This window comes from Peromyscus leucopus, chromosome 18 (genome assembly GCF_004664715.2).
Source record: "Peromyscus leucopus breed LL Stock chromosome 18, UCI_PerLeu_2.1, whole genome shotgun sequence".
Classification (NCBI taxonomy): Eukaryota; Metazoa; Chordata; class Mammalia; order Rodentia; family Cricetidae; genus Peromyscus; species Peromyscus leucopus.
Genome location: NC_051078.1, coordinates 29,858,949 through 29,873,882, shown reverse-complemented (window position 1 = coordinate 29,873,882; position 14,934 = coordinate 29,858,949).

Below are 14,934 nucleotides of genomic sequence, written 5' to 3'. Positions count from 1 at the left end.
TTCTATATTTATTGTATCTGTTTAGTTGCAGTTATTGTTCTTTGTTTAGTGATGCTCCAAGATTAATTATGTAAGTTATCTGCTTGTAGGGTGTATCCATAGAAGGTTTTCTGTTTATTTATCTGTCTCTCAGTCAATCTACCTATCTATTCTCATATGTCTAATACATACATATACATAATTGTTTGCAATTCTAAGCCTGTATGGTCAGCATAGGTTAGTGGTCAATTATTGGCCAGATTCATTTGAGCTAATAGGACAGCTACCTTTTCTAGTGGAAATCCTGCACCTAGGAACACACTTTTGAAATTGAATCATCTTTCACGTTTGTGTTAGCCTTCACTTCCTACTTACCCAGTTTGCCAAGCTCAACCACTGATAATAAATAACAGAGGCCCAAGCTAGTCTTTCGTGGAGATGTGATGTACTTGGAATTCTGGATCTCCAGAAATACATCAGGACTTTTCAAAAACCTTTGGGATCATTTCAGTCTTCAGAATTTTCTTTCAAATTTGTTTCAAGCGATATTGTAGCTTTAGTCAGCCCAATGTTAATTATCACAAGTAATATTTGCTTTTGACAATGACCTGAACATTAGGCCTGGCTGACAAATGTGGTTCCATCTTAGTCAAGTTAAACAGCAGTAACATTCTGTCTAGAGTGGAACTTGACTTCACCAGGCTCTTCTTGTGCTCAGTGACAATGCTTTAGGGTGTCATGCTGTGTGAACCACTCCAAATCCAGTTAGTTCCATCCAGTGGCTCCAAGACTTCCAGCCACCATAGTTGCCTGGCCATGCAGTAGTAAACAGGTAGGATAGTCCTCCGATCACTGGTCCCACTTCCGTTATGAAAATCATAGATTCCCTTAAACGGTTTCTACCTTGTTGTATAGCTTTGGTAATTTCCAGTGTTCTGACGTAGATAATTTAGATAATTTTGCTAGTATTTTTTGTTTGTTTTTAATAGAGAAGATTTATCAACACATGCTTGATATTTGGGAAGTTTCTTTCAAATGTTCCCCCCCCACACACACTTTTCTTGGAAATGAATGCTTTAAAACTAACCTTAATCTTCATCATAGTATGTCTATATCATATGTCTTCTCTAGTTCAATGAATAAGCTAGTCAGTTCTAATATAGTAAATTACTCTTGTTCTCATTTACTCAGAAGTCTTTGAACTTTCACAACATATACAATACTTTCCTTTTTGTCAGGAAGACAGTAAAGAAAACTTTGGCTGCCTCAGCCTCAGGAACCCACACTTCAACATACTACAGTCTTACAGATGAACACAATATAGACACATAAAGACAATAGAATACAAAATAAAAAGACAAGGTTTGTGAAAAGTGCACAGAATGATAGATTTGGGTAAATCAAAGATTTTAAAGAGTAAGTAATAATCCATGTGAAGACATTATGGGATGCTTTGTGAAGTGTTTGGGTAAAAGCTAGTTCATTCATGGATAATTATATCACTCCAGTATAGTTTCCAAATGTGTGTTTCATTACATGTCACCTTATCCAAAATGCCGTATGAATGGAAGGTGTATGAATGAATACTGACACAGATGAAAAGGAAGACAGTGTTGGAGTAGGTTTTCATTGTTACTAAAATTTTATATAAATGACATCCTCTTCAAGCCAGGCATGCCACCCATCATTATCACCAGAGATCATTTTTTTAATTAACAAAATCATCTCATATTTGCCAGTGTCGATTATTATTACCCACTTGGAAGTTGCTATGAAAACTACTGTCGAGAAACACAGGGCTGAGGATATGGCTTAGTGGTTAAAAGCATTTGCGGCAAGCTTGATGACTTAAGCTCCCATCGCAGGACCCCTGTAAAATTTGGATGCAATCATTGAGGGTCTATGGTTCCAGACACCCACCCTCTCTAAAAGGAGATAGAATGTAGAAACAGGAAATTGATGGGAGCTTCTAGGCCAGAAGCAGAGAAGAGTTGGGCAAGTTGGAAAGGCAAGGAGAGATACCTGGATGTTATAATCTGACTTTCATACTGGCACCATGCAGGCATCCGCCTGTATCCACACACAAAAACATGCACACACATCCATATGCTTACCTATCATACACCACACACATGGACAGACACATAAAAGCTGGAGGTAGAAGATCATATATTAGTAAATAAATACTGCAGATATTTTCATGATAAGAAAGCGTTAACTTTTATTTCATCTGTGAGCAAGCCGATCATGTCCATATTTGGTGCACTCGAGGATGTTGAATGAACAAATGGGGAATCTGTGGAAGCCCAAAGAGAACTAACATCTTCCAAATAAATGTCTAGGCAAAAATAAACAATCAAGGAGCAGATCTGTTTAAGTCCGCTTCTGGCTCTAAAAATAGTTCTACGTGAAAATAGAGTCAAGTATTTTTCAAAGTACCTTGGCAATAAGAAGTGCTATTCCAGTGAGGTGTAAGTCCTAGGAATTCAAAGAGTTGGAGAAAGCAACTAAATGGCTGATATAAACACAGGTTGCTAAAGGGAGAGGCATTAGTAATAATGACATGCACAGTGGGAACCCCTGCACACAGCACCATAAATCTGACCAACTAATGTCAGCAAGACACAAAACAGCAGCAGAAACAAAGGACTTAAAAAAAAAAAAAAAGCAACTTGCTGAAAAAGGGTCAGTGGGAACTGTGAATACTTTGCAGAAATAGTAACAGACAGGGCCAGACAGTCTTCCTACGTGACCAGAACATTACAGTTTGGAAGTGCTCAAGTAAAGACGAAATACTAGATGTTAAAATGCATTTTGGGTGTTTACTGGAAGGTGGTTGATATTAATCCTTTTAAATCTCTGTTCAGTATTAAAGCTTAGAGAACCCTTCATGTGGCGGCAAGGAGTCATTTTTCAAAGGGGGTGTAATGGAAGGATAATCCTAATATTTGTTGCTTGATTTCGAGTCTCCATTCAGCACATGTGAAGTTGGGACTCACTTTGCAGGTTGATTATGAAACATGATAAATCTCAAATTTTAGCCAAATCGTACGTCAGCACTGATTCCAAATTGCCCATCACGTGAGGCAGGAGAGCAGGAATGGCTGAGGGAAGCTGAGTGGCAATTACAATGTTGCCATACCTTATAAATATACTGCTTTACGGGTGTCTGGAACTCCCAAGAACTTGTTTCTTTTACAATTACATCATCTATTAAGAAGAATAAATCTCAGCACCATAGCAAAGGTCACCATTTGTGCCTTGGCTTCTCTGGTGACACTTTGTACACTGCAACAGCACATCACTGTCTCCATTTAATGTGCTGCAACAGCACTTGCCTACAGGACATGTCTCCTGATGCACGTGCAGTTTCCCGAAGCACACTGTAGGCCGTGGTCAGGTTTGTGCATTGGGAAGGTTAGACCGAGGTACCCAACATTCCTTGTGAAACATCACTCTTGGTGTGAACATGCTTTTGCCATCGAGGTCTGATGAACATTTAGATAAGTACACTTTCAGTCAAGGAGATCGCCCTGTGTGGTGTGGGTAAGCCTCATTTATTGGTTGTAAGAGAAAAGGCTAAGTAAAAGGAGAAGGAAAGCTGTGTCTAGGCATTTTTTAGACACAAGAATGCCATGTCCACTCTGTTCTCCTGCCCACCCTAGAGATTTTGACTCACAAGCTCCATTTTCATCTGAGTCAGTTCTTTAAAATAAACCTTGTCTCTCCCTCATTTCTGCTGTTGTTGTATGTATATGTGTCTATATCCAATGAGATAAAATGTCTCTCTCTCTCCCCCTCTTCCTGTATCCCCCATGTATATGTGTGTGTATGTGTGTGTGTGTGTGTGTGTGTGTGTGTGTGTGTGTGTAATCCAAGTGTGTCAGTACACACAGAATCTGTTTTTCTGAAACACTCTTGTACAAACAATAAAAGGAACTATCTGACTTCTTTTAAAGTAATTTGTTAAGGCTTTTCCCATTGGTGACATTTTTTGTTGTTGTTTTTCCAGACAGGGTTTCTCTGTGTAGTTTTGGTGCCTGTCCTGGATCTCGCTCTGTAGACCAGGCTGACCTCGAACTCACAGAGATCCACTTGCCTCTGCCTCCTGAGTTCTGGGATTAAAGGCATGTGCTACCACTGCATGGCTTTGGCGACATCTTGATATATTTGTTTGATCCTCTCTATATCAAAAGTAGTCAATGAAATAAACAAAATCAATTAAACTCAACTCAACCAAAACAACTTCATTGAAGGTCTGCTGTGCTCAGGGCTAGAGACTACAAGAAACTGGTGAGTAAATAGCTCTACCTAAAAAGATGTTAATGTTCATTGAAGGAGACACTACCTAACTATTATCCAGTATAATACACACATACACACACACAAACACACACACACACACACACACACAACACACAACACAAACACACATGGACATTTCTACTGAAGATAAAAGGTAAAGGTGTTTTAGTTCAAACATCTGCCTTAAAATCCCTAGAGAATAATAAAAATGAATAACAAGTAAAAAGAAAATAGTCACCAATGCAAGAAAATGTTACTGTCCCTACCCCTGCTCTGTGAAGCACGCATGCCGAGCTTGAAGAAGCGAGTGTTTATTTTCAAATACACTATTATGCTTTGAATGTTGAACCACAAAAGCCACTCCACATCCAAACTAAAATTGTCATCCTTCAAAGGACATTTAGAATAATCACATTATTAAAGTAGACTGTTAGACATATTTGGCAGCCTGGGATCATGAAAAGAGACATTGAAAAAAATCATGATGTTGTATAGGCCATTTCTAATGATTATGATCTAGCCACCCTACCCAGCATTATAACCCATTGAAACAGGTAGTAAGGAACTAAAGATGATTAATAATGCCACGCTGTGACATTAACTATTTAAGGGGACATTGGTTCACAGCATGAAGGAAACAACTTCTTTGATGGGAGCGGTAGTTGAAATCTCAAAACTGTTCGGTGGGAGTTGGTGAGAGATGCAACAGAGTAAGAACACTTGCTTCTCTTGCCAAGCACCTGGGTTTGGTTTACAGCGCTCACATAAGGTGGCATACAACCATCTGTAACTCCAGTTCCACAGGATCCAGTACCTTCTTCTGGCCTCCATAAGCACCTGCACACACAAGCACATACATTCACTCATGCAGACACATATACACATTAGACAAACACATAAACAAATAAATAAATACTCTTTTTAAAAATCTGTTTAATAGAGACCCAGTGTAGCATGAATCTTAACAGTTCTTATTAATAAGATCAAACCTGAGGCCGTTATTGGGGTGAAATGCTGGAAGGTCAGAGAGACAGAACAAGCCACAGCTAACCTCACCTGGCCAACTTCTCAGCTGGTCTTGTTTCCTCAGACTGGATGCTTCTGTTCCTCATATCCAAATGTTCTCAGCTGAACTGTGCTGCTATAAGCTGAAAGCTTAACCAGCCAAATGCTTAACCAGCAAATGCTTCTAATTTCTGATCTACTGCCTTATATATTTTCTGCTTTCTACACCACTCCTGGTTAAAGCTTGCTTTCTGGATTAAAGGCATGATGATCACCATGCCTGTCTGTATCCTTGAACACATGATTTCTGCTCTGAATGCTAGATTAAAGCGTGTGCTACACTGCTATCCTTTATGTTTAATATTGTGCTGCTCTGTCTCTGACCCCAGATAAGTTTATTAGCATGTACAATATTTGGGGGAATACAATACCACAACCAAGGACGGTTCAAGGTTCAGTTTTGTCAAAATGGACACTATTTCAAAAATAAGACTGAGAGAGGGATGCAGAGAGACAAAACAAACAAGAAAGTGAGAAAGAAAGAAGGAGTGAACAGTGGAGAGAAGGTGACTGATGATGAAGGACCCAAAGACAGTACTAAAAGTTGAAAAGATGAATAAAATCATGTAATTCACCATAGTAGTTATTATCTCAAAAGGAAGAAGAAAAAGGCTCAAAAGCCATACAAAAAAAGTGATATGAAAACTAGGGGAAAACAATAAATTATTACTTTTTAATTGAAAATAGACTCTTTTCTCATACAATATATCTTGTTTACAGTTTCCACTCACTCCTCCCAGTTCCTCCTCACCTCCTCTCCTTCTGGATCTACTCCCTTCCTGTCTTTCATTAGAAAAGAACAGGCTTCAAGAAATAACAGCCAAATATTACAAAATGAAGTCTAATAAGACAAAACAGCACATCCAGGCTGAACAAGGCACTGCAACAGAAGGAAAAGAGCCCCAAGAGCAGGCACAAGAACCAGAGACCTACTTGTTCACACGCTAAGGAGTACTATAAAAGTACTAAACTGAAAGCTACAATATATACTTAGAGGACTTGGTGCAGACCTGTGTAAGCTCTGTGCTTGCTGCTTCAGTCTCTGAGTTCCTATGAGCCTTGCTCAGTTGATTCAGAGGGCCTTGTCCTCCTGGTGTCCTCCATCCCCTGTGGTTCTTACATTCTTTCTGCTTCTTCTTCCATGAGGTTCCTGAGCTCTGAGGGGAGGGATTCAATGGAGACATCCTATTTAGCTCTGTCTCTTCCAAGGACAGTTTCTGAGTACTATCTGGCTATGGGTTGCTGCATCTATTGCAGGAGGAAGCCTCTCTGATGATTACTGAATGAGGCACTGATCTCAGTATAGCAGAAAATATTTAGGAGTCATTTTATTGCTGCATTTTTTTTTTTTTGTTTGATTTTAGACCAGATTAGTAATTTGATTTTATACCCTAGGATCTCTGGGACAATCTAGTCTCTGGTTCTCTTTTGGTTCAGCCACCCAGCAGAACAAAGTGTTCTGGTAATCATGGGTTTCCAGCTCCATGGATTGGGCCTTTTAAGTCAAAATAAGAGCATATTGTTTGGCCTACTTCTCAGACAGTTCTCTGGTGCTTCCACTATTGCCCATCTAGTCATATACTCTTTTGTTGGGCAGAGTAAGTATTTGGAGGTCAAAGGTTGTTTCCAATTTCTGATTATTATGAATAAAGCAGCAATGAACAGGGTAATATATTGTAGCAATCATGTGTTTTTTTTTTTTTTTTTGTGTGCGGTGAGGATGAAGCATCCTTTGGGTATATGCCAAGAGTGGTATAACTGGGTCTTGAGGCAGATCAACTTCCAACTTTCTGAGGAACCACCATATTGATTTCCATAGTGGCTGTACAACTTTACATTCCTACCAGCAATGGAGGAGTGTTCCCCTTATTCCAAATCCTTGCCAGCATGAATGGTCACTTGTGTTATTGATCTTAGCCATTTCTGATAGTGCCTATGCTATTGATGTTTAGTTCAGGAAGTCATATCCTGTGTCAATGAATTCAAACCACTTTCTCTTCTATGAAGTTCACTGTACCTGTTTTGTTTTGTTGTTGTTGTTGTTGAGGCTTTTGATCCATTTGGAGCTGTTTTGTACATGATTATAATTATGGATCTATTTGCATTCTTATACTTGGAGATATCCAGTTAGACCAGCACCATCTGTTGAAGATGCTGTATTTTTTCCCAGAGTGTATTCTGGCTTCTTTATGAAAAATAAGGTGTTCATAGATGTATGGATTTATGTCTGGGTCTTCAATTTGATTCCATTGATCAACATGTCTATTGTTATACCAACACCATGAAGTTTTTATTACTAAAGCTCTGTAGTACAACTTGAAATTGGGAATGGAGGGAGTTCTAGCAGTTCTTTTATTGATTAGGATTGTTTAACTATCCTAAGATTTTGTTTTTTCTGTATGAAGTTGAAAGTTATCCTTTCAAGATCTGATAAGAACCATGTGGGATTTTGATGGGGATTGCATTGAATTTCCAGATTGCTTTTGGTAGGATGGCCATTTTTACTCTTAATCCTACCTATTTATGAACATGGAAAATTTTTTTCCCTCTTCTGATATCTTCTTCAATTTCTTTCTTGAAAGACTTGAAATTTTTACGATACAAGTCTTTTACTTGCTTGGTTAGAATTACTCCATGTTTATTATTATTATTAATTATTATTATTATTATTTGAGGCTATCGTGAAAGATGTTGCTTCCCTGGTTTTTTTCCTTGGTGCTTTTGTCTTTTATATGTAGGAGGGCTACTCTTTTTTTGAAGTTAATCATGTATCATTCACTTTGCTGAAAGTGTTTAGGAGCTGTAGGAGTTTCCTTGTAGAAAATACAGATATGTATATTACCATATCATCTGTAAATAAGAATGCTTTGATTGCTTCCTTTCCAATTTGTATTCCTTGATCTCTTTCAGTTGTCTCAATTCTCTACTTGCAACTTTAAGTACTATATTTAATAGATACAGAGTGGACAACCTTGTCTTGTTCATGATTTAGTGGAATTGCTTTGAATTTCTCTCCATTTAATTTGATGTTGGCTATAGGCTTGCTGTAAACTGTCTTCATTATGTTTAGAAATGTCCCTTCTATGCATAATCTCTCCAGGACTTTTATCATGAAGAGGTATTGGATTTTGTCAAGGGCCTTTTCTGCATCTAATAAAATGAAATGATCATTTTTTTCCTTTCAGTTTGTTTATATGGTGGATTACATTTACTGATTTTAATATATTGAACAATCCCAGCATCTCTGGGATGAAGACTGCTTAATCACAGTGGATGATCTTTTTAATGTGTTCTTTGATTCTGTTTCCAAGTATTTTATGGAGTATTTTTTGCATGTATGTTCATAAGGGAAATTAGTCTGTAATTCTATTTGTTGAGCCTTTATGCGTTTTGGGTATCAAGGTAACTGTGGCCTCACAAAATGAATTTGGCAATGTTCCTGCTGTTTCTATTTTGTGAAATAATTTGAGGAGGGTTGGAGTCAACTCTTTTTGAAAGTCTGGTAGCATTCTCGTCTAAAACCATCTGTACCTGGGCTTTTTCATTGTTGTTGGGGGACTTTTAATGACTGCTTCTATTTCACTAGTGTTATAGGTCTATTTAAGTTGTTTATCTGATCTTGATTTAACTTTGCTAATTGGTAACTGTAGAGAAAACTGTCCGTTTCTTTTAGGTTTTCCAATTTGGTGGAGTACAGATTTTTTTAAAGTATGTACTTATGATTCTCTGGATTTCTACAGTGTCTTTTGTTATATTTCCCTATTTATTTCTGATTTTGTTAATTTGAATATTCTCTCTCCAGCTTTTGGTTGATTTGGATAAAGATTTGTCTATCTTGTGGATTTTCTCAAAGAACCAACTCTTTGTTTCATTGATTCTTTGTATTGTTCTTTTTGTTTCTGTCTTATTGATTTCAACCTTCAATTTATTTCTTGCCATCTATTCCTCTTGGGTTTTCTTGCTTCTTTCTGTTCTAGAGCTTTCAAGTGTGTGGTTAAGTTGCTAGTATCGGATCTCTCCATATTTTTTTATGCACGCACTTAGTGCTCTGAACTTTACTCTTAGCACTGCTTTCATTGTGTTCTATAAGTTTGGAATTATATATATAATATATAATATATATATATATATATATATATATATATATATATATATATTTCATTTAATTCTAAAAAAGCTTTACTTTCTTTCTTTATTTCTGTCTTAATCCAGTGGTAATGCCGTAGAGAGTTATTCAGTTTCCATGAGCTTGTATGCCTTCTGTTGTTTCTGTTGATGATGATATCCAGCTTTAATCCATTGTTGTCTGATAGGATGCAGGGAATTATTTCTATTTTCTTGTATCTGTTGAGACTTACTTTGTGTCTGAGTATGTGCTCAATTTTGGAGAAAGTTCCAAGAGGTACAGAGAAGAGGATATATGCTTTCGTGTTTGAGTGAAATGTTCTGTAAATATCTGTTAGATCCATTTGCTTTATAATGTCTATTAGCTCCAGTATTTCTTTTTTTAGTTTTTGTCTGGATAACTTGTCCATTGGTGAGAGTGTGTTATTAAAGTCTCCCACTATCAGTGTTTAAGAGTTAATACGTGGTTTAAGCTGTGGTTGTGTTTCTTCTACAAACTTGGTTGCCCTTGTGTTTAGGGCATAAATGTGAAGAATTAAAATGTTATCTTTTTAGATTTTTCCTTTGATGTAGTGTCCTTCTCTATCTCTTGATTAGTTTTGATTTAAAGTCTATTTTCTTAGGTATTAAAATGGCTACACCAGCTTGCTTCTTAGGTTCATTTCCTTGTAATATCTTTTTCCAACACTTTACCCTAAGGTAATTTCTATCCTTGATATTGAGGTCTAGTCTTGGAAACAGCAGAAGGATGGATCCTGTTTTCACATCCATTTTGTTAGTCTGTGTGTTTTTATTGGGGAATGGAGACCATTGATATTGAGATACCAATGACCAATGATTGTTGATTGCTATAATTTTCTTTTTGTTTGTGGTGATGGTGGTGGTGGTGGTGTGGTGGTGGTGGTGGTGGTGTGTGTGTGTGCTTGCGTGTGTGTGTGCTTGCGTGTGTGTGTGTGTGTGTGTGTGTGTGTGTGTGTGTGTGTGTGTGTGTGTGTGTTTGCTGAGTGGGCATGTCTGCATGTTTGCACACATGCACAGGCACACTTCCCTTCTTTTGAGTTTGCTGGTCTGAGATTTTTGTTTATCCCTGTTTTTTTCATGGGTGTAGTTAACCTCCTTAAGTTGCATTTTTCCTTCTTGTCCTTTCTGTAGGGCTGGATTTGTAGATATTGTTTAAATTTGACTTTATCATAGAATATCTTTTCAACATCTGTGGAAATTGAAAGTTTTACTGGGTATAGTAGTCTGGGCTGGCATCAGAGGTCTCTTAGAGTCTGCAACACATCTCCCTCTGGCTTTTAGAGACTCCATTGAGAAGTCAGGTGTAATCCTAATAGGTCTGCCTTTATATAATGCTTGGTCATTTTCCCTTGTAGTTTTTAATATTCTTTCCTTGTTCTGTGTTTTGAATATTATGTGACAAGGGAACTTTTTCTTCTGGTCCAACCTATGTGGTGTTCTGTATTCTTCCTGTACCTTTATGGCTATCTTGTTTTATAGGTCAGGAAAATATGCTTCTATGATTTCATTGAAAATATTTTCTGGGCCTTTGAGCTGGGATTTTTCTCTTTCCTCTAAGCTGGGATTCTTCTCCTTCTATTCCTCCTCCTCCTCCTCCTCTTCTTCTTCTCTTCTTCTTCTCTTCTTCTTCCTTCTTCTCCTCTTCCTCCTCCTTCCCTCCTCCTCCTCCTTCTTTTTTGCAATGTCCCAGATTTCCTGGATGTTTTGTGTCAGGAGTTCTTATATTCAACATTTTCTTTGACTGATGTACTTATTTCTTCTATTGTATCTTCAACACCTGAGATTCTCCCATCTCTTGTATTGTGTTGGTGAAGCTTGCCTCTGTAGTTCCTGGTGGAATTCCTACATTTTTCATTTCCAGAATTCCCTCAGTTTGTGGTTTATTGATTCTATTTCTATTTTCAGGTCTTGAACAGTTTTGTTAATTTACTTCCACTGTTTGTGTTTTTCTGGATTCCTTTAAGGGATTTCTTTATTTCCTCCCAGGGTTTCTCCTCCCCCCTTCCCCCAATTTGGCTTTCTTTAAGGGATTTATTCATTTCCTCCTAAGGACCTCTATCATCTTCATATAGGTCATTTTAAGATCATTTCCTTACGCTTCAAGGGCTTGCTGTGGTAGGAGAGTTGGACTCTAGTGGAGACATACTGCTCTGGCTATTGTTGATTGTGTTTTTATGATGGCATCTGGGATTGGGATGATTATAGGTGCTGTTTCTGGCTTTGTCTTTGCTGGATGGATGTATTGTTCCTTGAATTCTGTTTCTTTTCTGGATGTTTGGAGAGTGTGATGGCTTTGTGTTGCCTGGTGGGAAATTTTCTTTGGACCTGATAGTTGTGGCCAATGGGGGTTCCATGTAAAATATATTTCTGGGTATTAGGAGCTGACGCTTAGGGATGGGGACAGATAGACTAGTGTTCTAAAGGGGTTTACAGAAGGGAGGAAAGTAAAGTGTACAACCAGGATCTCCTTATTTCTTCTCCTTCAAATGCAGGGAGACAATGAAGAGAGGTTACCCCAGAGGGTCTGTAGTAGCACTAGGGATAAGACTGGAGTCTTGGATCTGGAGAAACAGAAGAAGAGGGGAAGCTCTAGAGTCAGTCTACCTGCTTCCCTGGCAGGAGCAGCCTGGGGGTTAGCATGGGGTGCTCGCTGGAGTTGGGGACTGGAATAAAGTGATGAATGGGGGGAGGGAGGTTGGAGGGATGGTCAGTGGAATCTACAGGAGATGTGGCAGGTGGGGGAGGTATGGAGGGGCATGAAGGAAGGCTACACCTGGCATTATGCTGCAGAGGCAGGGATGAGACTGGGGCATTGCATTTGGAGGGGAGGAGGGAGTGGTATAGGTCTTCAGTTAGCTTACCTGCTCCCTAGCTGAGATGCTGCTGCTGTGTGTTGGAGGCTGGGAGAATGGGATGAGTTGGTGCAAGGAAGGTTGTGAAAGAAGATCTCTTTGATCCACTGGGGAAGGGGTCAGAAAGGAAAGGGAGATCAGAGCACGTTTTCTCCTGCAGAGCTGGGGATGAGATTAGAGGGGGGGAGGATCTGGAGGAGCAGAAGGAGAGGTGTGGATCTACCTTCAGCCTACTTGTTGCTCTGGCAGAAGCAGCTTTTGGGTTAGCAGGGGTGGGGTGGGAGTGGGGATGAGGTGGGGGGGGTGGGGGGATGTTGCATGCTAGTGGGGCTAGAGTAAAGCAGCAAGCTGGGGATGGAGGTTAGAAGGGCAAAATTTGTGGAATCCACAGAAGATGGGAACAGGAGCCAAGGAAGGTTGCCGCAGCTGCTCTGTTGAAGAGCTGGGCATAAGACTGGAAGGACTAGGGTGTGGGTAGAAAAAAGAAGAAAAGATCTGCAAGTAGCCTACCTGGTTTTCTGGCAGGTGTGACTGTAAATTCTTGAATGGTAGTGGGACCTTCTACTAAACACTTTTTTTTTTTTGGAGATTTAGTACTTATTTATTCACTGACGTGTGTGTGTGTGTGTGTGTGTGTGTGTGTGTGTGTGTGTGTGTGTGTCAGAGAGAGAGAGAGAGAGAGAGAGAGAGAGAGAGAGAGAGAGAGAGAGAGAGAGAGAGAGAGAACCAGTGTGGATCTCTTCCACTGTCAGTCCTCAGAACTTGTTGGGACTTCAAGTTTACACCACCATATTCAGCTGCTTCTTTCTGGTGGTGTCTAGAAGTCAAACTTTAGATCCCCATGATTGCTCATCAGTTACTGCAGTGATTAATGATTGAGCTATCTCCCTGACCTCAAAATTCAATTATTTAAAATGCACAAAACTAAATATTTAAAAAGTCCTTTTCAAATAGTGAAGTCAATGGTTTATTATTTATTTTTTCTTGCCAATATGCTTTTGTGAGCCACTTGAAGAAAGCATATATCTTATTTTTTCTTTCTTTCCTTTTCTTTTTTCTTTCTTTTATTTTATTATTATTTTTTTAACTTAACACAAATGTTAAGTAACTAGTCCTAGACAGAACTGAATGATTAAAGCTTTCAGTGATACCATACAGAGTCATCTGGCTGGTTATTTTGACTAATAATTAAGATTGGAGACTTTGGACTCTGTATGTGCAATTTCAAAGTTTCTGAGGATTCTTTGGATAGCATGATTTTGATCTGAGTCAGCTAAGCTGTTTAGGTTGAATGTATCATAAGTTGATTGAGCAACTGTATAAAAAAAAGATGATTGATAGAGGCTATTATATAATTACATCAAAGTAATACCTTATCAACTGGTTTAGAAATGACATAACAGCGTTTTACAATTAAAATCAAGTCGAAATTAAGATATTTGGAAATATACCTGACAGGGTTTTACTCTTTCTCACTCTGAAAGCAAAGTAATCAGTCATGTTCTGGGAAATGGATTATATATATGAAACTGAGTGCACAAGTATCTCAATTTAAATTTCCTCTACAATTCCATAATTCTTCTCATCATATACTCAATCCAAATAATGCATGGCCTTAAAGGTCCATAAAAAAATCTTTCGTTTTCATCTTTAATGCACAATAAAAGTGGGTAGAGGAGTTGTTTTTCATGCAAATCATGTAGGTCCACACAATTCCAATTCTCTGTGGCTTGCACCTCAGCCCCATCCCTGGCTGAGGACATCTGTATACTATTTTGGCTCTCCCCTGCTTCTCTTATCTCTATTGTTCTTTGCTATTCTTTTTCTCATACTACATGATTGTTGACAATTTATTGAATTCAGTGTTCTGCTGAACTCTGCTCTCCTTGGTGATCACTTTGCCTTCGGTGGTTGAAATTATTACCCCATACTGGTACCTTCCGGTTTAAGGTCACACACCAGTCCTGATCAGTGTCCCATGGTCCACGACTTAATTTTCAGTTCCTGTCAGACATGACAACCAGAGTCCCTACAACTTCTTTAGACCGAACTTCATATGTTATTCTCTTATCTGGATATTTCTTTGTTGTTGTTGTTTGGAGACAGGGTTTCTCTGTGTAGTTTTGGTGCCTGTCCTGGATCTCGCTCTGTAGACCAGGCTGACCTCAAACTCAGAGATCTGCCTGGCTCTGCCTCCTGAGTGCTGGGATTAAAGATGTGCATCACCACTGCCTGGCAATCTGGACATTTCTTATCCACTCTTTATGCTAATGGATTTCAACACAAGTTTTGGAGAGGGAAGTCCTGTTGCTTGGGAAGTGAGGTCGAATCAGAATTACATGCAGAGGTTTTCCAGCCAACCCCTTTACATGTAGTCTGTGTCCAAATCCCTTGGAGAAGCAGGTTAAGAGTCAAACAATCTTGCCATGGATTTTGTCTTTCACTCTCTGACTTTCTCTAGTTGAGAATGGCTGTATTAGACCTGAGATATTCAAACCCCTCCCTTGTCCATTCCTTGTTACTGCTGCCAGTGTAGATAAGGCTGAGCTGAAGGAATGGAGAAGAATTCTGAATTCTGAACCATCTC